The sequence below is a fragment of the Armigeres subalbatus genome, chromosome 1, assembly GCF_024139115.2.
Source record: "Armigeres subalbatus isolate Guangzhou_Male chromosome 1, GZ_Asu_2, whole genome shotgun sequence".
NCBI lineage: Eukaryota > Metazoa > Arthropoda > Insecta > Diptera > Culicidae > Armigeres > Armigeres subalbatus.
This window is the reverse complement of record NC_085139.1, coordinates 208,214,851-208,238,473: the sequence shown is the minus strand read 5'-3', so window position 1 is coordinate 208,238,473 and position 23,623 is coordinate 208,214,851. Positions and strand designations below refer to the sequence as shown.

The window sequence follows — 23,623 nt, the reverse complement described above, 5'->3', positions numbered from 1 at the left end:
GTAGTAGGCGCAGCCGATTCCAAAGCATGCTTTATGGAAGAAACCAATGCTTCCAAACACCCCATGTTTATACTCCAGCCCATACGATTGCGCGCCGCCGTATGCTGCAGCCCATGTTCAAAACATTGCCGACGAAGCACGTTTTTGTTCGCTCTCCCTGCAACTGAACGAGCACGCTCAATCTCTCGAAGACCCACCGTCGTCGTCGTCATCATCGTTGTCGACGACTAACGACCGAAGGAAACGGGTTTGCGACTGCCGGCGGCCGCCTCGCGCAAAGTCTCCGCATCATCATTTCTCGTTGGAATCTTTGCGGGTGCTGTCGATGCAACGCGCTTCACAGTTGTTCGGTCGGTTCGTCGCTGTTTGTACCGCAGTTGTTCTCCGAACGGAAACCTACACCCCGGAGAGTCTCGCGGAGTGCTGGGTTCGAATCATCGCGCTACGGTGGACCCCATCTACGGTGGTCATCATCTCGTAGGGAGCGTGTACACTTTCTTGAATAAGAGATCGCTAGGCTGTGTGAGTGCGATCATCTTGGAGATGGATCTTTGGATCGGTCGGTTTGGTAACCTCAGAAGCAACCACCACAACAGAAGAGGGTTTCCGTGGAAGCTGTGGGTCTGAGGCATGTAACTTGGATGAGGTGACGCGGAGGTGCCACGGTGAAAGAGTGGTTGCGTAGCAGTGTTGTGAGATGAAGATAAGTAATGTGTACGTAATTGCACAAACCAAGAAAAGTGGAATTTTGAAAGTTTACGCTTGAATTTTGTTTTCGATTGTTGGGTTCATGTGTTGGTGCGTTGTTTTGGGTCGCTTGGCCGAAATTGAAATTTGATATTTGCACTGCCGCCTCACGTTTCGAGGATTGATTTTGATAAGCGGTTGATGGAGAAAATATGCGAGGAGCTCGCGGGTGAGAGTCTATGAGAAAAGGTAGACAAGTGAAGAAAGCAGTCGAAAGACGGCAAAAAGGTTGTTGACGTGATGATTCAATTGAATTTGAGTATCTGAGATTTGAAGAACAAGGGAGAAAGATTGTCACAGGCGTGCGAAACCTAAATTGTAAAATTCTATATTTAGAAATTGACGCACCTTGTTCCAGAAGCAACGCCCACGGTATAGGAGTTGATTGTGTAAGTATTTTGTTTTACTTTTTCCTAATTATAAATATATTAGAATATTGTTGCAAAACAATCCGATTTTTCGAACATTTCGAAGACAGATTTTGAAATAAAACACACTTTTCACGAACCAACATGAAAGAGAGTATGTAGTTTCTTTTGGAGATATGAGCCAGCCTGGGACTGTAAGCCTTTTAGACACAGACAATAATCTTAGGTCTCTTAGATACAGACAATATTAATAATAATAGTTTCGCAGATGACCATATTTTGTGAATCTTTGACTGAATTATTATTTAATACATGCAAGGGACGTACATCACAGATGGTTATTCTTGATCGTTCAAGTGGTTTACATCAAGAAATAATCATTGAAGAGCCCATGGTATTCCCTGTTGTGTATGGCGTTCTCAATTTGACCGAATAATTTGACTTGGTCCTTTGGAACTGCACTAGAGGAAGCACTAGATGCAAGAGGAAATGTTGATAGGGGTAGTAGGGGCAATAGGAACATACGGGGCAATATGAGCCACCCTCAATTTGAGCTTATTGTCAAGTTTTATCATGTAAAAGTTATATGATCTTTAAGGGAATGCTCCACATATGCCTCAACATGAAAACCGCATTAAAAGTTAATTCAAACATGAAAATACACTTGAAAATGTAAATTTTCGATGCATAGGCAGAGTTATTTTAAGATTTGAAGTTTATAAAAAAAGGTTTTGACACGAAATTGATTAAAATACAGGACAAAAATGCATCTCAATCAAAAGATCTATTATAATTGAATATTGTGCACACATGTTTGCACTGATACAAATCTGAATTTATCATAAAACTTGTGTTTTCAAAAACCACTCTCTATGGGGCAATATGGGCATACCTGCACAGAGCAAGATATTAAGCCTTAATATGCTAACAAGTTCAAATTTCAGATGCCAAATACAAGAATATTATCATCAATGTTAGATTCATTACGGATAAATTACAACACCGCAATACTGCGATCGGAACTGATAAAATTACTATTAACCAATTGAAATGTGTCTGTGCCAACGGTGAAGAGTGTTTAATCGGTTCGGTCCGCTGTTGTGCGGTTTATTAGTCTCATTTTGTATAGAATACTCTAAACTGTTGTAGGAATATCATATTAAAACATTTTTCTCTCCAAGAAAAACATTTTGGATGGGTGGCCCATACTGCCCCTAATGGTGGTTCATTTTGCCCCATATAGTCGGGAGCATACATTAAAATCAATACATTTTCAAAAGTGCATTCCAACAATTTCCAATCGTATTTTTCACCATTCATCGAAGTAATATGAAAGGTAACAGTCTCTAGTATAAGTCAACTACACTAGAATGATGATTTTTTGAGCTATTCAGCGCTTTTCGGAACGATTTCCTTAGGTGGCCTATATTGCCGCGATCACCCCTACTTTGCATCATCAAAAAGCAGCGTCGTTGATCATTATTCAAGCTGATTTCAAACATTTGTTGCCTCTTGCCTCCTATTTTTTAAACTTTTACTATTGATTAACATTCTATCACCGCGTACACGTCGTCTATGGAAATTTTGCATTATTTGTGGTGATTTTATTGTTATTTATTACTCTAGAGCAGGGAATGTAAAATAACAACATTGCCAATGACAACAACATTGTCCTCTCTTGTAAATGTTGGGACAAACTCAACAAGCGTTTGTCCCAAACTGCAACAGAATAGGACAGTGATGGCCTGCCGCGCATTAAGAGAAGTAGTCAGTTTTCAACTATGTTATTAGTTAAATAAGTAAATGTCAGTTATCAATGTTTAGTAGGTTGCCAATGGAATGTATGGGAAAAAATTGTCATCGAATTTAAAAAAAACGACATTGCTCACAAGTTTCATTACCCCAAAAAAATTTGAGCTTGATCGGACATGATTTAGGGGAGCCTAAAATTCATCAAAGTTTTGAAAATTTTTCTAATGACGATTTTCCCAAGGGGGACCAAAGGAAAAGTCGAAAATATCTAATTTTTGTTTTTGATGCCAAATGACTTTAGCTATATCGGACATGATTTAGGGGTGCTCAAAATTAATCAAAACTTTATTTTTTCCATTCTAGGTTTTCCCATTACCAGTATTTTTTTTAACTTTAGAAGTGAAAGCAATCACACTGTTTATTATTATTATTATTTTATAAAATGGAGGATATTCTGTTTGTTGGGGAATATTTGCCATTGTTTCCAAAGTCATCTAAGTCAATATTATGACAATGCAGAACGAGGTATAGCATTCATTAAAGATTATGATTCCAAACTCTCAGTAGATGAGGATCAAAACCAGTGTATTCTACAGTTGGGCTGTAATGAAATGAAAAAAAAATCCTCGAATTTGTTACAGAATGTTTTGAAAATCCTCCAAATTATTAGAATTTTATTTTGTTACCCCCTCAAAATATTATTTTTTGGCAAAAAATCAGAGGGGGGTGAGACAAAATAGGTTTTAAATTTTTGTATCGGAGTTGAGGAACATCTAAAAATGTACAAAAGTCCGAAAAAATCTGAGCTCATTTAGAAGAACCATGTAAATATTGAATAAAACAGTATGTCAATATAACAACTCCTTTTTTACATTACGCCGGCTTCGTTGACGGCCGCTCGACAACGGACCAGATCTTTACTGTACGGCAAATCCTTCAAAAATGCCGTGAATACCAGGTCTCAACGCACCATCTGTTCGTTGATTTCAAGGCGGCATACGACAGTATAGACCGCGTAGAGCTATGGAAAATTATGGACGAGAACAGCTTTCCTGGGAAGCTTACCAGACTGATCAAAGTAACGGTGGATGGTGTGCAAAACTGTGTGAAGATTTCGGGCGAACACTCCAGTTCGTTCGAATCGCGCCGGGGACTAAGACAAGGTGATGGACTTTCGTGCCTGTTGTTCAACATTGCGCTAGAAGGTGTCATGCGGAGAGCCGGGTGTAACAGCCGGGGTACGATTTCCAACAGATCCAGTCAATTTATTTGCTACGCGGATGACATGGACATTGTCGGCCGAACATTTGCAAAGGTGGCAGAACTGTACACCCGCCTGAAACGTGAAGCAACAAAAGTTGGACTGGTGGTGAATGCGTCAAAGACAGAGTACATGCTTGTGGGCGGAACCGAGCGCGACAGGGCCCGCCTGGGAAGCAGTGTTACGATAGACGGGGATACCTTCGAGGTGGTCGAGGAATTCGTCTATCTAACTTGCTAACGGCTGATAACAATGTCAATCGTGAAATACGAAGGCGCATCATCTGTGGAAGTCGGGCCTACTACGGGCTCCAGAAGAAACTGCGGTCGAAAAAGATTCGCCACCGCACCAAATGTGTCATGTACAAGACGCTTATAAGACCGGTTGTCCTCTACGGACATGAAACATGGACAATGCTCGAGGAGGACTTGCAAGCACTCGGAGTATTCGAGAGACGGGTGCTTAGAACCATCTTTGGCGGTGTACAAGAAGACGGTGTGTGGCGGCGAAGAATGAACCATGAGCTCGCCCAACTCTACGGCGAACCCAGTATCCAGAAGGTAGCTGAAGCCGGAAGCAACGGACAGCAACCCTGCAAAGATGGTGTTCGCTTCCGATCCGACGGGTACGAGACGGCGTGGAGCGCAGCGAGCGAGATGGGCACACCAGGTGCAAAACGACTTGGCGAGCGTGGGGCGTATCCGATGATGGAGAGATGCGGCCCCGAACCGTGTATTGTGGCGTCAAATGGTTGATTCAGTGTTATCTGTTTAGATGTAAACTCAATAAATGAATGAATTTTTTACATTACTTACATAATTTCTTGAATTACTTTAAATACTCCTTTAATTATTTATTTTAGAAATCAGGATTATCTATTTCACTTAAGATCAATTCCCAAAGGATTTTTATACGTGGATCTTTTTCAATGTAAATCAAAACCGCGTTGTTTAAAAAAATCGAAGTGAAAAATCGTGTTATTTCAAAAATCCGATAAAAAAAAATTCCGTCATAAAAAAAATTCCGCAGTGACATGAATCGTGTTTCTACATTATCAGTTTCAGTGACCTTAACACGTTATGTTTTGAATTCATGCGGTACCACGAAATAATAACCGCGTAAAAATAAACCTCAGTGTAATACACATTGCCTAGTAATCTGATAATTTTCTCCGTAAATCTCATCTCAAAAGTTTTCAATGTTACAAAAAAAAAATCAAAATTTTGATAGCTCAAATTTTTCATAGGGGTATATTTTAGGGCTAAGGAAATGTTTGCGCAACGTCCGTTTTTTAATTTAATGAAAAATTGTTTTCGCCATAAGACTTTTTTTTAAAGTCCCAAAACAGTCGATTTTTTTTCAAAAAAATAATTTTAAAAGTTTTATGCATTTTGAGTCCTTTGGCATCAAAAAACAAAAAAAATATTTCCCCCATGTGAGAAAAAAAAAGTTCTGATTAATTTTGAGCAACCCTAAATTATGTCCGATTTAGCTCAGGTTTTGCATAGGGGGATACTTTTGGCTACGAAAACGTTTGTGCATCGTCCGGTGTTAAAATCCGATGAAAAAAATTTTCATAAAAAGTCCCAAAAATGTTCTAAGAGAAAAAATCGATTTAAAAAAAATTGAGATAACGTCAGATTTCGACGTTTCATGCATTTTTAACTCATTTGGCATCAAAAACAAAAATTCGATTGTCGATTTTTTCTTTGGAAAAATTTTCATGGATGAAAAATGATGAATGAATTGATGAATTTTAGGCACCCCTAAATCATATCCGATTGAGCTCAAACTTTGCATGGGGTCATATTTTGGGGTAATGAAACTTGTGAGCAATGTCGAAAATGTCATTTTCATTGGCACCCTAATGTGTAGGCATGAACTTAACCATCTGTTAACATGATTTGTGTTTTACTTCTGAAATTGTTAGGGGAGACTGGGGAGACTTGATCCCCTTTTCTGAATTCCGATACATCACAGACAAAAATAAATAAACATACGCGATTTCCACACAGACTCTCTAAGAAATATAGTATTTAACTTTACTGATGTGTGACAGTCCTCAAATTATTGTTGTTATTTATACACAATAGATTTTCTGGAGTGCTGTCAAAAATCGACTTTTCAAATATTCTGGGGAAATTGATCTCTCTCCATGAACTTGCTTTGATAAAATCAGAAAGGTGCCCTCTGATTTTTTAAATATTTTTCCTTCAAAATAAGCGAAATTTTCGAATTGCTGTGCGCATTCATGAACGATTTTTGGTATTGAATTCGACAACACATGCAATTTTAAAATTTGGAGAGACTTGATCCCCTTTTTATGATATGTACACAATAAATTGATTACAGTTCGACTGGGGTGTTTATTGAAATATTTTGGCTTTTTCAGTCTGATATATTCAAACGGGTTTATATTTGCATTGCCCAACGTTTCGGCCCGTTTATTGGGTCTTTTTCAAGGAAAAAGCTGTCTGCCGTTCTTCGTACACTTAACAACTATAAACATATATGCTAGGATTGGAGCTTCTGGTATTTGAACACATAATTTGACTGTCATTAACATAATAATTTTTACTTTAGATGAGACACTGTTCAACATCAATACACTGTACACTTAATGACTCGACAAACGGATAATTTGAAAAATAGATATCATCCGTTTGATAAATAGTAAATTGATAGTATTAATTAGAGACCTGAATAAGAGAAACGCGGATAGGTATGTGCCGCCAATCGAACCGTCAAAAAACAGCAGCCAATCGAGCGGGAGACCTGTCAAGCAGCCAAAATGTTGGCTCAAATACTGAAAACGGCTAAATTTGTTTTTATGCCACTTTTAAATAAACAAATTTGAATGCATTTCACATTAGTTTGCAATAATATATGCAAGTCATTTATATATTCCGAAATGAAATTGCATTGTTTATTGGATTCTATTGTCATGTGATGTGGACACATTTAATAGCGGATTGTGAGATTTTATTTACATAAACCATTTCTTCCTTTTCATGTGTTGCTCTTTGATAAAGAAGATTGAATGCAGTGTTGGCAGAGTCATATTTTCTATCCGCGTTTCTCTTATTCAGGCCTCTAGTATTAATTATCCGTTTGTCGAGTCATTAAGTGTACAGTGTATTGATGTTAAACAGTGTCTCATCTAATGTAAAAATTTTGTTAATGACAGTCAAATTATGTGTTCAAATACCAGAAGCTCCAATCCTAGCATATATGTTTATAGTTGTTAAGTGTACGAAGAACGGCAGACAGCTTTTCCCTTGAAAAAGACCCAATGAACGGGCCGAAACGTCGGGCAATGCAAATATAAACCCGTTTGAATAGGGTCCGCGACGTTAGCCATAAGTACGTTAGGCATAAAGACGTTAAGCATAAGTACGTTAGGCATAATGGACGTTAGGCATAACGGACGTTCGGCATAATGTACGTTAGGCATAATGGACGTTTGGCATAATTCTTTATGCATAATTGCACAAAGCAAAGCAAAGTCTATGTCACAATATCAAATATATATCAAGTCTGCCTGATACCCATTTCGATATCTAAACAGTTTGATAAACTGAAGGAACTTAACAAATATTTGTCATTGTGACAAACGTTGGCCTTTAATTCCTAATGCATCTTTCTGTTTGAAACCCAAATTTTTGCAAATAGAAAAAATAAAACTGCAAACCAATTAACTTATTGATCAGTAGTGATCAAGAAATGTAATTGACATTTCCCGTCGAGAATTCTATCTCGTTTTATTGTCTCAGCCGATTCTTTGGCTTATTCAAGGTCAATTGTCCCAATGAACCCATATTTTTTGAAGCCTCTAACTATTTTTAAAATCGAAAAAGTTGTTTTTTTAGATTGACCCGACTTTGAACGAACATCGGGTGAATTTTTCAGGCCCGTTCACACGTGCATCAATGTTTTAGGATATTTGGATTTGAAGTTATTGCCTCAATCTATAGGACATTTGATCCACCATTAGTCAGCCACACAAAAATTTGGCGAAAATATAAAAAAAATATAAATCTGTTCTCAGGCTTCTAATTTTTTGTAGAACTGACAGATTTGATGAAGGGTTGGCAGGGAAAATAATTTATTGTGTACTGAAATATTTTGGCTTTTTCAGTCTGATATATTCAAACGGATATACCTCGTTAGGCATAAGTACGTTAGGCATAATGGACGTTAGGCATAACGGACGTTCGGCATAATGTACGTTAGGCATAATGGACGTTTGGCATAATTCTTTATGTCATGGGCTGTTCTTTGGATAATTTTATGCCTAACGTCCATTATGCCTAACGTTCGTTATGCCTAACGTCTGTTATGCCTAACGTCCATTATGCCTAACGTACTTATGCCTAACGTCTTTATGCCTAACGTACTTATGCCTAACGAGGTATACCCGTTTGAATATATCAGACTGAAAAAGCCAAAATATTTCAGTACACAATAAATTATTTTCCCTGCCAACCCTTCATCAAATCTGTCAGATCTACAAAAAAATAGAAGCCTGAGAACAGATTTATATTTTTTTTATATTTTCGCCAAATTTTTGTGTGGCTGACTAATGGTGGATCAAATGTCCTATAGATTGAAGCAATAACTTCAAATCCAAATATCCTAAAACATTGATGAAATGTTGACATTTTCATCAGTACAGATCATTAAGCATATTTATGGCTTTGTGCTGTGAAAAAACGAAAGCATTTGGTCATTGTTATGAAAAGTTTTTCAAATTATGCGTGGCCAATAAAACAATCTTTGGGAAGGTTAAAACATACAAACCGCCTTGCAGATAAATAAGGTTGTCAATCAAAAAAATAACTCAACACTTTAAGGTCATTTATCTAGAGGATCTATAATAAAAAATACGCCAGAACAAAACTACTTTAGTTCTCGATGAAACAGGGGGTGATCAAGTCTCCCAACCTTCCCTAACAGTTTGAATAGTTCACAACAATTACCCCTCCTTGTTTGTTGCAAACAGGGCCGGATTTAGGGAAGGAGGGGGGGGGCGTGGTCCCGGGCCTCCACAATTCTTATGTACCAAAACCAACCTTGTTTGTACATTTTAGGGCCCCACAAGCTGTCGACCCCGGAGCCCCCTTCCGGCTAAATCCAGCCCTGGTTGCAAATAAAATGGAACGCAACATTGTCTTTGTCCTCTGCACAAAGACTTATCGCTATTCTCTTTTATTGCTTGTTTTTTTTTGCATTTTTCAGCGACAATTGACCTTCCTCGTCAACAATTTTTATTCGCTCAGTCGATTCTTTGGCTTGAGGTCAACTTTTCCAAAGAACCCATATTTTTAAAGACTCTATTTAAAAAAAAATAACCTAAAATGTGCTGCACGTGTGAACGGAAAAATTCACCTAATGTTCGTTCAAAATCGGGTCAATCTAAAAAATCAGCTTTTTCGATTTTAAAAATAGTTAGAGACTTCAAAAAATATGGGTTCATTGGGAAAATTGACCTTGAATAAGCCAAAGAATCGACTGAGACAGTAAAACGAGATAGAATTCTCGACGGGAAAGGTCAATTACATTTCTTGATCACTACTGACCAATAAGTTAATTGGTTTGCAGTTTTATTTCAAACAGAAAGATGCATTAGGAATTAAAGGCCAACGTTTGTCACAATGACAAATATTTGTTAAGTTCCTTCAGTTTATCAAACTGTTTAGATATCGAAATGGGTATCAGGCAGACTTGATATATATTTGATATTGTGACATAGACTTTGCTTTGCTTTGCGCTAGCGAAACATGTGTATCTGAAATGAACGAATCAGCTATAGAGATAATTGCAATAAAGTTTTGAAACATATTTTGGATAGTGGGCTTTTTCTTTTAACAATAGCCCAAAATCCAGCCTAAAAAAATACTGATATTGTCGCATGCGTCACTGTGTTCCGTACTCAAAGCCACAGCTTGACAGCTAGCACCAAGTTTTCGGCTTCAATCGTATTGTATGCAGATGACAGCCATTTCAGGAAGCTGGATCGGGCAGGTTCGCCTAGTAGAGAATAATTATAAGTCCTCCTCCTTAGCGAGTTGTTCCCGAGCCTTGCATAAGAGGTAAAATACCAAAAAATAATACCAAAAATTTATATGCAGAATACTTGAGGCATAACATACTTAGGTATTTCAATACCAAACGAATAATAATTGGTTATGCTTTTGGTATTGAAATTCAATTTAATAACTGAGTATGTTATGGCTAAAGTATTCTCCATAAAAATTTTTGGTATTATTTTTTGGTATTTTACCTCTTATGCAGGGCTAGTTCATAACAGAGTATGGTATCAATAACACAATTAGGTATTATTGAGCCAATTTCTTCTGCTCGGGTTACTCCTCAAATAGCTTCTGTTTCCTTCCTATTATGACTTCTTCAATCGCTCGTTTGTTTTTTTTTTTCTGTGGGCTGTTCGAAATGTGTGAACTTCTGTACTCAGTTCAGTGTCTCATTGTTCGCTTGATGTGAACGTCTAACAAATCCTCAAAAATCAAAATTGGTCCTTGTAATCGGTATTTAATTTTAGAGGATTAAGTTTAAGACTTTGTTAAGAAAATTATTTTGAGCTTTTTAGTGGAATGCCTTCACTTGTTATAAGACAAGTTTGTACAATCCCAATCAATTCCTCCACTTAATTGTACCTTGACAGATACAAATTTCGACCTCAACAGTAAAGTCGTCCTCAGTGTCTCGTACTTGACTCGACCCAAGTCAGTCGAGTCAAGTACGAGACACTGACGAATACTCAAGAAAGCTGTTTCGAAAACGTATTTGCATTATAAGTTCGTCCTGATTGAGGTTAAATAGTAAATAATGCGTTAACCCCATGTAAGTCTATAGTGGAATAGATGAAAGTTAAATTTAAAAAATAAATAAAAATAAATATATAATTACACGCAATAAATCCTTATTTTCAAGCACGCGATTGCTAGAGCTTGGGCTTAATTGATTGTCCGTAGTTGCTACTCCATTATGAACAGATCAGCTGTTCTTGCACAGGGAACCAACAGATGTTTGGTTGGGACTAGCACTCATCTTCAATGTACAAGTACTGGTGATTTCATTTCTTAGGTCACACTGGCGCCTGCCACGTCAGAAAGCAAGTCAATGAAAGGAAGGGGGAGGAAATGATGATGCAAGCACTCACCAACTGCAAGCCGAATATACCTCTGCACTTGCCACGAGTTTTTATTGGATTGGTTTTTATTTATTGGAATTTTTGGGTTAGGTTCGAGAGGCAGAGGTTCGTCTTGGTTAACGAGCTGCCAATGATAGATAGGAGAAAGCAACTGATGAAATTTCTAATTGGATGTAGGAAACAAGATTTTTAGTTCATTTCCAATTCTAGCAGCTACTGCTAGAACAGTAAAGTTGAAGGTATAGGATTCCCCAGTGATTCGTACAGTACATTTTTGTTGCTATTATCATGTCACATTGTTTGTACCGGACAGAATGTTGCACAACATTCTCTTGTGACAATTATAGTGTTGTAGACACATGCCATTCGGCAATGAATGTATTATCCGCGAGTCGTTCGTAGGGGAAGGGGGGGCAATATGCCCTAGCTAAGCAAACACTGCTCTATTGTCTTATTTGTAACGCTATTCATGAGTATTTTTACATTATGCATCAGTTAAACAAGATAGCTAGTTGATGCCATTCAAAAATTGTCAAAAATCTCAATCATATTGATAATATTCACATTTCAAAAAAGTGGTGATATTTTGTTGCCGGAAAACTCATGAGGCAAAACGCCTTTCAGTTGGCGGCTCCTAGGGAACAAAGTACCACGCGTCGGCAAATCAGCATTCTAGTATGGATAGTCCGTGGAGACGCAAGTACTTTGTAGGTTATTGCCACTAGGGCGTTTTGCCTCGCCAAAATGTTAGATGTTTCTTCAAAATGTGGAAATCTTCGGTTTTTCCGACCTTCCCATGCACTATTTTGAAACTTTCTTCGCCTATCCTACATAATTTTAGATCTAGTTTTGTTACGGACATATTAATGACGGTAAATATGAGGGAAACCACAAAAGGCGTTTTGCATCGGGGGGGCGTTTTGGGGCCTCTTCCCCTATTATGTGACAATATTCGTGCCGCCTCTGAATGTATCGCTATTTATTATGATGGTAGTGCAAAATGAATGTTCTGAGCAGTCATAAAAGCTATGATGCTTATAGAAAAAGAAAATTAAGAAACAATTTGGGGCCGCACAGTTATTACGTAAAGGCTTATGGCGGGTGCGGTAAAAACAAAAAATAATGTATAATGAAACAATTTTTCATAGGAGAGGGGGTTCAAACCCCGGAGAATTCACTTTCGTACTGAGTGCATCGCTTGGTGCATCGTCATTTTATATCCCGAGTAAGATTTCTCAAAACAATAAATCGCCAAACGATGAGACACTTCTTATATATTTACACTTTATATATTTTAAAGAACGTATTTACAGGCTTAAAAATCATTTAAATAATTTAATATTTCAACTATTCGAGCCAGATTTATTTTTAACCTGTTTTTGATTATCTAATCTTAATAAAAATGATATTTCTAGATAGGTATATTAAAAAAAAAGCACTAAAAACCAATATAATAACAAAAAATAGGCTCGTACCTATAATTGTGTGATAAGTAATCTTATTTTTTTGGTTGAACCACATTTTTTATTTCAAAATTTTGATTTTTATTGTTGAAAACCCAGGTTGGGGGAATTGGAGTAATATGCACCCTCGGGGCAAAACGACCTATTTGCATTTTTGAATACATTTTCAGCAGTTTTTCCAGAGTATTTACTCATGTAGTTCGGATCTCTAACTAGCGATCCAGTAGTGAACATTAATGAAAATATTCCTGGAACATCGCCAAATATGCCAAAAAGTCGTTTTGCCCCGGGGGTGCATATTACCCCAGTTACCCCTAATTCGTGATGATGCGTCTAAACAATCAATGCATTCCAATTATAATTGCCTACTTTAAGGCGTTTACCGACGCTTGCTTCATACATAGATAAATGATTGAAACGTTTGATGATCAAAGTTACCCCAAATTGAAGAGTCAAAAAACTCCACAAAATAGTAGTTTGTGCAACTAGTTGCAAAAAGATGATTTTTTCAGCACGAGTTGTACGTTTATCCAACGAGGCTTGCCGAGTTGGATAAATACTACGAGTGCTGAAAAAATCGAGTTTTGCAACGAGTTGCACACGCTATTTTTTGCAATGACGAAAAATGGGCTTTAATATGATAAATCTTTACCAAAATTGTACAATCGAATTTACTCCACATGATCATTCATTCCAATAAATTATGTTGCGGCAGAGAACAATAAGATTTCATCCTATCGTGCCAAATTGCATTGCTTGAATAGCTTTAAGCGATGGATGCAATTGCCTTTGTAAAATTGTGATGTTATGTCCAACAAACCATTTCATTTATTACGAGACGCTTAGAGTACACTATTTGAACACTCACCCAAACTAATTCAGCTAAATGTTGTCATATAATTACTGTCCCAATGTAGGTTTTTCATTATAGCACCCAAATGAGTGCTATAATGAATATTATGCAACCCATTTGAGTTGCATAATGGTCATTAAAGCACCCATTCTGTTGGTATGGAAAAGTAGGCCGTTTTATCACTCAAATGACAACTGTAAACCAGGTTGTATGATCAGGAATTGCAAAAAAGATTTTTAAAACAAGTTTTAAATTATCGAATAATCAAGAACAATTGCCTAATACGTTATACATGTAGAAGTACTCGTTTTAAAAATATGAGAAAAGTCACTTACGGAGGAAATATGTACAAAACAATTAAAAAAAATTTATCAATTTTCCCCCGGATCACGGCACTATAGATCGTGGTAACGAAATGATTGATAAAGGCATAATTCGTAGCCTGATTGCAGTTTAGGATAGCGATCCGATTATTGATAATATGATAGTCACATATGCTGAAGTCGTAGTCAACGCTAGAATTAGAACGCTTAGAATTTTTAATGTGAGAACGAACGTCGTCAGCACAAACAGCATACTTCTTGAAAAAATATCAGCATAAACACTTTCAAGGACACATGTTATGGTCATATTTCTTGGAATTTTTTTCAAATGGTCCTAATTGATTTTGAAAAAGATGCACGCCGAAAAAAGCTAATAAATCAATATCGATAATCCGTGAACGTGAATTTTAAAATAAACGTAAGAAACGGCTCAGCGAAATCGATTTCTAGTGGTTTTTACTCGCGTGAAAGAAAAAAATATTTTGTATAAATTATCGTAAACCGTTCATCTTTCTTAAATCTTTCACTTGCTGTGTATATGCAAATCGAGTTTTCATAATATTGTAATTATTGTCCATTTCGGGTGGCCAACAGGAAATTAAACTTATAAATCCCAAAATCCGGGTAAAGAAAGCACAAAAAGCGAGCTCAGCGTATAATTAACTGTATTATTTTCAAATATTTAGCTCCAATAGTGATGCATTCATCACCTTCAAAATTATATTCCATTCGATTCATTTGTGACATATATTATGTCACATAGAAAAATGTCACGGTAGCCCATGCATTTTTTTTCTGTCATGCTACAATAATTTGTGTTATATGACCGTCACACATGCAACACGTTTAATCCACTGTATAGGATAGAAATGGAAACGGTATGGGAGCCCATTTCCAGTTCTAGCGATTGCTATAACATGAAAAATATATAGAAAGATACAACGGACCTGTTATTGAACCCACGAACTCCTGCAGAAGCAGTAGCCATATGACTACCGAGCCCGTTCTTTATTTTAAAGCACGCGATTGCCCGAAAAAAGTAGACATGGTAGATTACTTATTTTGTAATTTTCTTGGTTTTGATTAAAAAAAGATAGCACGCGTATTCTTAAATAGAGCAGATGAGTAGATGACTAATTTCTTCGAAGAACGCATTTGGTCGGGCTTTCTACAAAGATGAACTACTTTAACGCAACTTGTAACATGTTGTACATTATACAAGTTATACAACTATTTTCCTCCATGATATTTCACGAATAAAATTCATCATAAATCAAAGACAAAAGGGAAGAAGTTATCTTCAATTCAATCAATACTGCCAAATTACCAAACTTTTTAAAACCCGTATTCATAGTTTTGCTATAGGAGAAATGTTCCGATCTCCATCTCACATATTCATCTCATCGCAAAACAAAAAAATACAACACTGGTTTCGTCGCTTCTTTTTGTAAAAATGCGTGCGCACTGTTGTAAAAATCACAAAAATAAGAAACATATCAAGTACCTTCCAATTGCTTTGTTTTTGATGAGATGAACGTCGGAGCAATGAGATGAAATCCTTGGGCAGCTCCCCTATTACAATATGTTTGTAAATTAAGCATTAATTCACTTCCCATAACTTCTTCTTCTTCTTCTTATTGGCATTATATCCCCACACTGGGACAGAGCCGCCTCGCAGCTTAGTGTTCATTAAGCACTTCCACAGTTCTTAACTGCGAGGTTTCTAAGCCAAGTTACCCTTTTTGCATTCGTATATCATGAGGCTTACACGATGATACTTTTATGCCCAGGGAAGTCGAGGTAATTTCCAATCCGAAAATTGTCTAGACCGGCACCGGGAATCGAACCCAGCCACCCTCAGCATGGTCACTTCCCACAAACCACCATAATTCAAGGTGTCAATTTTCCGGCCCCAGTAATCACATCACGATTTCCACTGTGCGTACCTACTCGCTTCACTCGCATCCCAGCGTCACTGTGATTATGCTCAATCACGACTTCCACGTCAATCGAGAGTAGTAACTTTCGTTCCAGAAACCAAACTAATTTTCCCTCGCGCATTCCCTGCCTGCCCGAACGGACAACCCGATTCATTAAGGTACTTCAGCGGAGAGGCCCCCCAAAAAAAAATCCACCGAGGAATCCAGAAAATCGTCAAGCGCCAAAACACGCACATCGCATCAACCAAAAGCGATTGCCGCGCTTGCCGTTGGGATTGAGGTTTCTGTGAGAACCAAACCTCTATGGCGGCAGTACCACCGACCGACCGACCGACTGACTGTGTGAAGAAAAATGCGTTTTCCCATCCATTCTAGCGCCCAACAACAACAACGCCACTTCAATGTTTGATTTGGGCTGTGTGGCTCGATGTTTATTGCTTGTTGAAGCTCAACACCGGGCAGCCTGAGTTCGCCTTTAGGCCAATCAAGAATGTCTAAAAATTTGATCACGACAATGACATTGTTTTGGCTTGAAGTGCGGTGGCGGTGGTGCCAACTCGTATGGTGGACGGGACTAAGAATTTCTCATTCTTCTCGCTTCCATTTGGCTCGGAGTAGGGGAAAATTAATTGGTGATAAAATTTTACGTCTCATAAGTGTTCAGCATGGGCACTGCGACAATCAATGTCGTGATCTCTTGAGAACGATAATAGATTAATTGAATGATGTTTGGCTTCTTTAATACAATGAATTGCTTTAATGCAGTTTGTTGTATTGGCTGTGATTATGAACTGCTTTCGATTGCCAAGCAACCTTAATGCATTGATGCAATATAATTTTCTAGTATTGATCTGTAAATTTTAGGTAGGGGAGAACAGTCCAAAATACACCCCTTAAGCTTTTCCGATGTATTTCGATGCAATATAAACAAGAATACCGAACCATTTCGACGTGTAGATGCAAAATTTGCAAAACCAGCTACATTTTATAATGATCTCCTATTCAAAACTACAAAGTTTTCATGACTTTCTAACGCATTTAAAATAGTAGTTTGTGTATCTAGCCGCAAAAAGATATTTTTTTCAGTAGAAGTTAGTACGAGTTAGATAAATACTACGCATGTTGAACAAATCGAGTTTTGCAACGAGTTGCGCACGCTATTTTTGCAAATCGAGCCAAATTGCATAGCTCGACAAACCAATAAGCGATAGATGAATTTAATTTTGGAAAATTTTGATATCGTGTTCATCAAACTATTTCACTTATTTACAAGGCACAGAGAATACACTATTTGAGCACTTACCCAACCTAATTCAGCAAAATGTAGTCATGTAACTACTGTTCTGATGTTGGTTTTTCATTGAAGCATCTATTTCGTAGGAATGGAAAAGTATGCCGTTTTATCACTCAAAGACGAACTGTAAACGCCCGAATGGTGGTGTAAAATGGCCTAATTGCATGTAACATAATGGTGACCGTATGGTTGTTTTTTTTTTTAATGGATTGAACGACCATCTTACCACGGGTGTGGTTAAATAATCGTAAATCGTTAAATTTGGGTGAATATGAAGATATTTTGCTATTTTTTTCCATTGCATTTTGTGATTATTCATAATACACTGGGGTCGTTTTTTACGCGGATAGTTTTTATCAATTTCATGGTCTACTTAAATGTGTAGATCTTTACAAATAAAGTCTGTCCACGTTAAATTTCGGACTCTTAGGTTCTTCGCCATTATATCAATTTGGACGAGAGTTAAAACATGCTGAAAGCAGCACACCAAGCGGAGAGGTTCAGGTGTCATGTGTGTGAGCGATTTAGGAAAATTTTCGAAAATCACATGGGAAGATTAGTGTCCATTTTTCCCAGCATTTTCCCAAAAACTTTGAATAATAAATTCAAATTTTCAATTTTCTGCAACTCAACTGTCCCAACATGTCATAACTGATGTGCCTAACATCATCTAGCGAGCAAAAAGGGATCTGCCTCTATAGTAGGGTGCCAATGAAAATGACATTTTCGAATTTCAAAAAACGACATTACTCACAAATTTCATTACCCCAAAATATGACCCCATGCAAAATTTGAGCTCAATCGGACATAATTTAGGGGTGCCTAAAATTTATCAAAGTTTCGAAATTTTTACTCATGAAAGTTTTCTCCAGGGGGGGATCAAAGGAAAAGTCGAAAATCGAATTTTTGTTTTTGATGCCAAATGACTTAAAAATGCATGAAACGTCGAGATCTGATGTTATTTTTTTTTTTTAAATCATTTTTTTCTCTTAGAACATTTTTGGAGTTTTTTTTTATAAAAACTTTGATTTTTTTGTAACTTGATCTTTACACGTTGTGTTTTGAATTCATGCAGAACCGCGTTATAATAACCGCGTTAAAATAAACCTCAGTGTAATAAACATTGCCTAGCAATCTGTTAATTTTCTCCGCAAATCTGATCTCAAACGTTTTCAAAGTTATGCAAAAATTCAAAATTTTGATAGCAATATTTTGAGCAGCCCTAAATCATGTCCGATGGAGCTCAAATTAGGGGCATATTTTAGGGCTTAGAAAATGTTTGCGTAACGTCCGGTTTTTAAATTCGACGAAAAATTGTTTTTGAAGTCCCAAAACAGTCGATTTTTTTCAAAAAATTAATTCTCAAAGTTTCATGCATTTTGTGTCCTTTGGCCTCAAAAAACAAAAAAAAAATCCCTCTTGTGAGCATGAGCATGAGCATGATTGACCGCCCACGGTTGCTATTCCGTTATTGCCAGGTCAGCTGTAATTACACAGGGAACCAACAGATGATGTTTGGGACTAACATCATCCTCAATGTGTAAAAACTGGCGACCCGATATAAAGCAATACCAGCGCCGGCCGTGTCCGAATGCAGGTCAATTAAGGAATGGGTAGGAAAATGTTGACGTGATACTCGTTTGATGGAAGCCGACGAGTCATCTGCACTTCCACGAGAAATTACTGGGAGGTTGGATATATGAGGTAGGGCATGTGGCGGTGTTCGTTTTGGTGAACGGTATGCTGTGTGTAACGTGTAGTTTGATTATCGTGCACTAAATAGTTCAATCACTGACTGCACAAAGTAGAACAAATACTCCATGATCTCGAGACCGTTCTGTTATGAACAAGCACGTCCGACCGCGCACTTAATTATTTGAATAACTTACCACACAAAGCAGAACAAAAAACCGTGGTCTCGAAACCGTTCTACTTTTAAATAAACACTTTCTATCGCACACTAAATAACCTTTATGGTAAAAAAAACTAACACCATGCAGGACCTGCATTGCAGGTCCAATGGCTTCTGCGTACTAGGGATCGCGCTTCTATGAACGAATCGTCGGGCACTTATAAACTCTATCAACTTTTATTTATTACCTGGACTGTCCCGCACTTAAAAGAAAATTTCGCATAATGTAAGCTCGATTAACTTTAACATACCGAGCAACTTCCACCGAATAGACGCGCAGTTTAACACGATCTTTCAAGCACTATTCCAATTATTACCAATGTTTAGGAATGCAAATGGTAGACATTTTTTATGCCATTCATTCCGCAATGAAGTCAATGAAATCTAATTCATTATCAATCCCACACGAAGAAGTTTATACATGAAAAAGGTAGAATGTAATAAATATATACAATTTAATTGGTGTATTGAATATAACAATATTACCAACAATCAATATGAAACTGGTGAATTTTTCGTGGTTCCAGTTTCGCGTGCTATAAACGGTCTTCGGTACCCAGAAATGAAAGCGTCACTTCAGTACGTAATCTATTGATGCGACCTTTAGAAATAATTTTAGCACTGCTGCCATAGCAACATTTTCGTAGGTTGTTTTTCTTCAAACAAAAACAAACTACAAAAATAGAAGCTTGTTGTGGCATGGATCATTGCATCACGGAGTTCAAATCGTTGGTAGTAATTCTACCTAAATTAGTGGTTATTTTCAACAAAAGATTTGTTGCTTAAACAAACGAGTCCTGATATTTAAAAAGGTAATGAATGCTTACCTTATGAGCTTATTTTTTGCTTATATTCAACATAATCAGGTTCTCATTTCAGGAGCCAGGAATTAATATCTATACTATGTGCAAGAACATAACACCTTTTCGGATGGTCGGATTACATAATCTCCTGACTAAAATATTTCTGTTAGAGTTTGTTCCCAAAAGTAGGATGAATAAAACTTCTTGTTTTGTACAATGCTGAGCAATTATGTTTTATTCCTTTCAGTTCTAACTAAATTGTTTTGCCGTTCGAAGAACGATCATTCCCATGGAAAATAATTTAAAAAGTACGAGAAAGGCAAAACAAGAAAGATGTAGGAAAATCTGCAACAGAAAAAAAAATCCGCATCCGGAAAATCCGCATTTCTATCATTGGGTCGCTGCAGGCGATGTTCTTTTTACGCTTCTATACTAGACAAAGTCGCAGACGCCAAACGGTAGAATCGCGCCGCATGTATTTGGGAGCACATTTATACCCCTTGGAAGTGACTGGGTCTGTGCGACTTGTACACGGGATTGTAGCTACGGAAGCAGTAGTCCGCTAGATGAAGTGAAAACACCACACCTCATTACATCATCGGACCTAACCACGGGTCAGCAGAAGTGTTTTTTATGTGCAAAATGCGTTGCAAATAAGTGTACAGTGAGTATTTTCCATTAGCAAGATCAATATATTTTATGAAAAGCGACAAATAAAAACGTGGATGATTACATGAACTATTGTGTTTTATTTGTGTTTTGTTTATGTTGTCGGCAACTTCTCGAACGGCAGAACTTTCACTACCTTGACCACTCTGTGGGTCCTTCGGTGATGCTAGCCAGTGGCCACTCTGTACCAGAAATTCCATCCTCTTTAAGGATCACCATTTGATCCACTTGGAGAAGTGTTGATTGCGGGTATCGTTGATTTTTGTTACGGAGCTGCGAGATGTAATCGCGCCTACACTGATTCCAGTGTTGTTGCAATCCTTGCTGTTGCAATCCTTGGTAGTGTTGCATCCAATTGATGGTACATCGGTGTAATCTGGATCAGGTATTGCGAGTAACGACTATGCCCAGGCTTGAGCACGGCCAACTCATCTGGATCCTCCAAGAATGGAGTAAGCGGTCGCGAGTTCATAGCCGCCTCGACTTGGGCTAAAACTGTGGCCATGTCCTCAAAGGACAACTTCTGTTTACCCAGCACTCGAATTAAAGACGTCTTTGCAGATTTCACGGCCGTTTCCCAAAGATTGCCGAACTTGGGTGCTCTCGGGGGAATGAATTTCCAAAGGATCCCTCGTTGCGCAGTTATGTTGAAAATCTCAAAATCTCTGGTGCGGTATGTAAATTGCGCAAAAGATCGTAGATCTCCCGAAAATGGTTGCTGGCAACCTTGAAGTTGAGCCCATTGTCCGGGTGGGTCTCTGAACGTAGACTTCGCCGTGAAATAAATCGCCGCAGAGCAGCGAGGAAAGCTGAGGTTATGAGGTCCCCAACCAGTTCGAGGTGGACCGTCTTCGTGCAGAAGCACACGTAAAAGGCTATGTACGCCCTATTTGCTGCTGCTCGGCCATGTACAGGCTTGAGGTAGACTGGTTCATAGTAGTTCACGCCAGTGACATAGAAGGGGCAAGAGAGTGTTGTACGGGATTTTGGAAGTTGACCAGGGGGTAAGGATATCGGGAAAGGGTAGCTTCGGAAGCAACAAATGCAATTCCAGAATGTGTGACTTGCCAATGCCTTACCACGAATCTCAAACAAAAGCCAATGATCCGCAGAAGTTTCCAATAGCAGGAGTATCGATCAAGCAGCGGATGAGGATACCGGAGCTCTGCCTTAAAACTAGAACGTTTTTCTTCTTCTCCTGCAGTTTTTCCGACGGTGGCTCGTACTCCAAAAGCTTTGCGGTATTCCAGTGCTGATCAAGTAGAGACATCTAGTACGGACTATGAAGACCAGATCCTTTGGCATCACTCCTCTTGAGAAAAGGTCGGCTGGATTCTCAACGCCCTTAACGAAGTTCCATCTGTGTCCCTTCATTAGATCCTGGATGTGTGAAACGCGATTTGCAACGAAAGTTGGCCAAACGAACGGTGGTAGCTTGAGCCATGACAGGACAACGGTAGAATCCGATCAAAACCAAGTTTCAATCTACTCCATCTTCAAAGCCTTAACGGTAGTACGATACAGTTTTGCGGCCACATAAGCACCGCAAAGTTCTAGCCTCGCTAGAGTCGTCTTCTTCAGGCTGGCTGGTCGGAATTTGTCTGCTAAAAGCTCCACTTTGATACGTCCAATCAGATCGAACGGGCATATATGCACGCTCCGTAAGCATCCGAAAAGACATGAAACTGGACTAGCATGAATAATTACAGTTGGAATTTGTCTTTTATGTCTGGTATACACGTATAATGTGAACGTATATTTTTGCTTTGTGGCCGACGATACTATTGTATGTGAGCTTTGTGTCATAGAGAAGCCGTTCGCAAAAGCGTTCTCGTCGCGTGAAAAACGTAGATCGTCTCCAACGCTCGAACTTGTTCACACATACGTGTGCCGGTATGAGGCTTTTGTCACGGCAAAGTTTAAACAGTCGATGGTAAATATCAGTGCATGCGGTTCAATAGATTCTTCAAATGCAAAGGAATTCAGATCCTAAGGACGGTTCCGTTCATGCTGGAACAGAATGGGCGAAATGAGCGCATGAAGCGGACTAAGGGCCGATGTCCACCTAGCGGTTTTTTTAAGCTGCGTTAACGCCACGTCCACGCAAGGTACCCAGCATCAAACAGAGTAATCCACACGTATACGTGTGCACGACTACATTTGATGCTGGGTACCTTGCGTGGACGCGGCGATTACGCAGCTTAAAAAAACCGCTAGGTGGACATCGGCCCTAAGAAGGCAAAGGCAATTTTGGAGGATTTTTCCGCCGACAAGATTTTCTGGGGTCAAGGTTTGCTAATAGCAACCTATTTATTGAACAGGAGTCCGACTGCCTCGACGAGGGAACTAATGTCGTTTTCGTTTTTGTGGTGTAGCGACACCGTTTAGTGCAGCATTTTGCACGGCAAAAACGAACGTTTTGAGTGCAGTTGGACTTGTTTGTTATGGATACCTGTTGGATACCATAAAAAGAAAACAATAACAACGTGAGAAACTTGACAACAAACTACACTACACGGCACACTCTGATTATTTCTGGTGCTACACTGCTTGTTTCAGTGCAAGAAAAATGCTACACTGGTGTAGCACGAAAATCAAAAACGAACATTTTCGGTGCAAAAGTGTAGCACGAGTGTAGCTACACCCCAAAAACGAAAACGACATAAGAAAACCGGATGTTTTCGGTTAGGGTGTATTTGTCCATGTGCCGTAGGAGTTGAACTCGGTGCCAAAGCTTGAGATGTTTTGCGTCGTATACGCTCATAAAGGATACCGCGTATGGGATTTGGAAGCAAAACATCCGGATTCGCATTCACTTTATATATAAGAGTTGTAAGAATTGATCTAGAAACAAATAAAAGTGTTAAAGCTGAAGAAAACCAAAATTATCAAATTCCTTGACTCTCATTTGTTGACCAGGGGCCTGTAGCATAATCAAATTTTTACTAATAATATTAGTAGAGTAGCTTGTAACTTGTATTTTTCTGTTGCATAATGAATCTACAAGTATGAATTTACAAGACTAATATTACAAGTAAACCGCACTAATAATATTAGTGGAATTTAC

General features: G+C 38.3%; 1 protein-coding gene and 1 long non-coding RNA gene across 4 annotated transcripts in view; both read left to right on the top strand.

Annotated features, from left to right (window-relative positions):
* Window positions 1-270: 270 nt before the first annotated feature.
* The window catches only part of LOC134210204 (paired box protein 6 homolog), a 345,781-nt gene continuing 322,428 nt past the window's right edge, over window positions 271-23,623 (top strand). The window contains exon 1 of one of the 2 annotated variants that reach the window (XM_062686252.1): window positions 271-1,134. The gene's annotated coding sequence lies outside the window, so the exon portion shown is untranslated. Of the gene's footprint in view, window positions 1,137-23,623 lie in introns of both variants that reach the window. The other variant, XM_062686258.1, reaches the window with a different exon arrangement.
* Window positions 19,723-20,606, top strand: LOC134210199 (uncharacterized). Of its 2 annotated transcripts, XR_009978813.1 has the most exons (3): window positions 19,723-19,896; window positions 19,964-20,072; window positions 20,135-20,606. It is a non-coding gene; the product is annotated as an uncharacterized LOC134210199 (long non-coding RNA). The 2 variants fall into 2 exon arrangements; XR_009978811.1 differs by lacking the exon at window positions 20,135-20,606 and having other exon boundaries at window positions 19,964-20,110.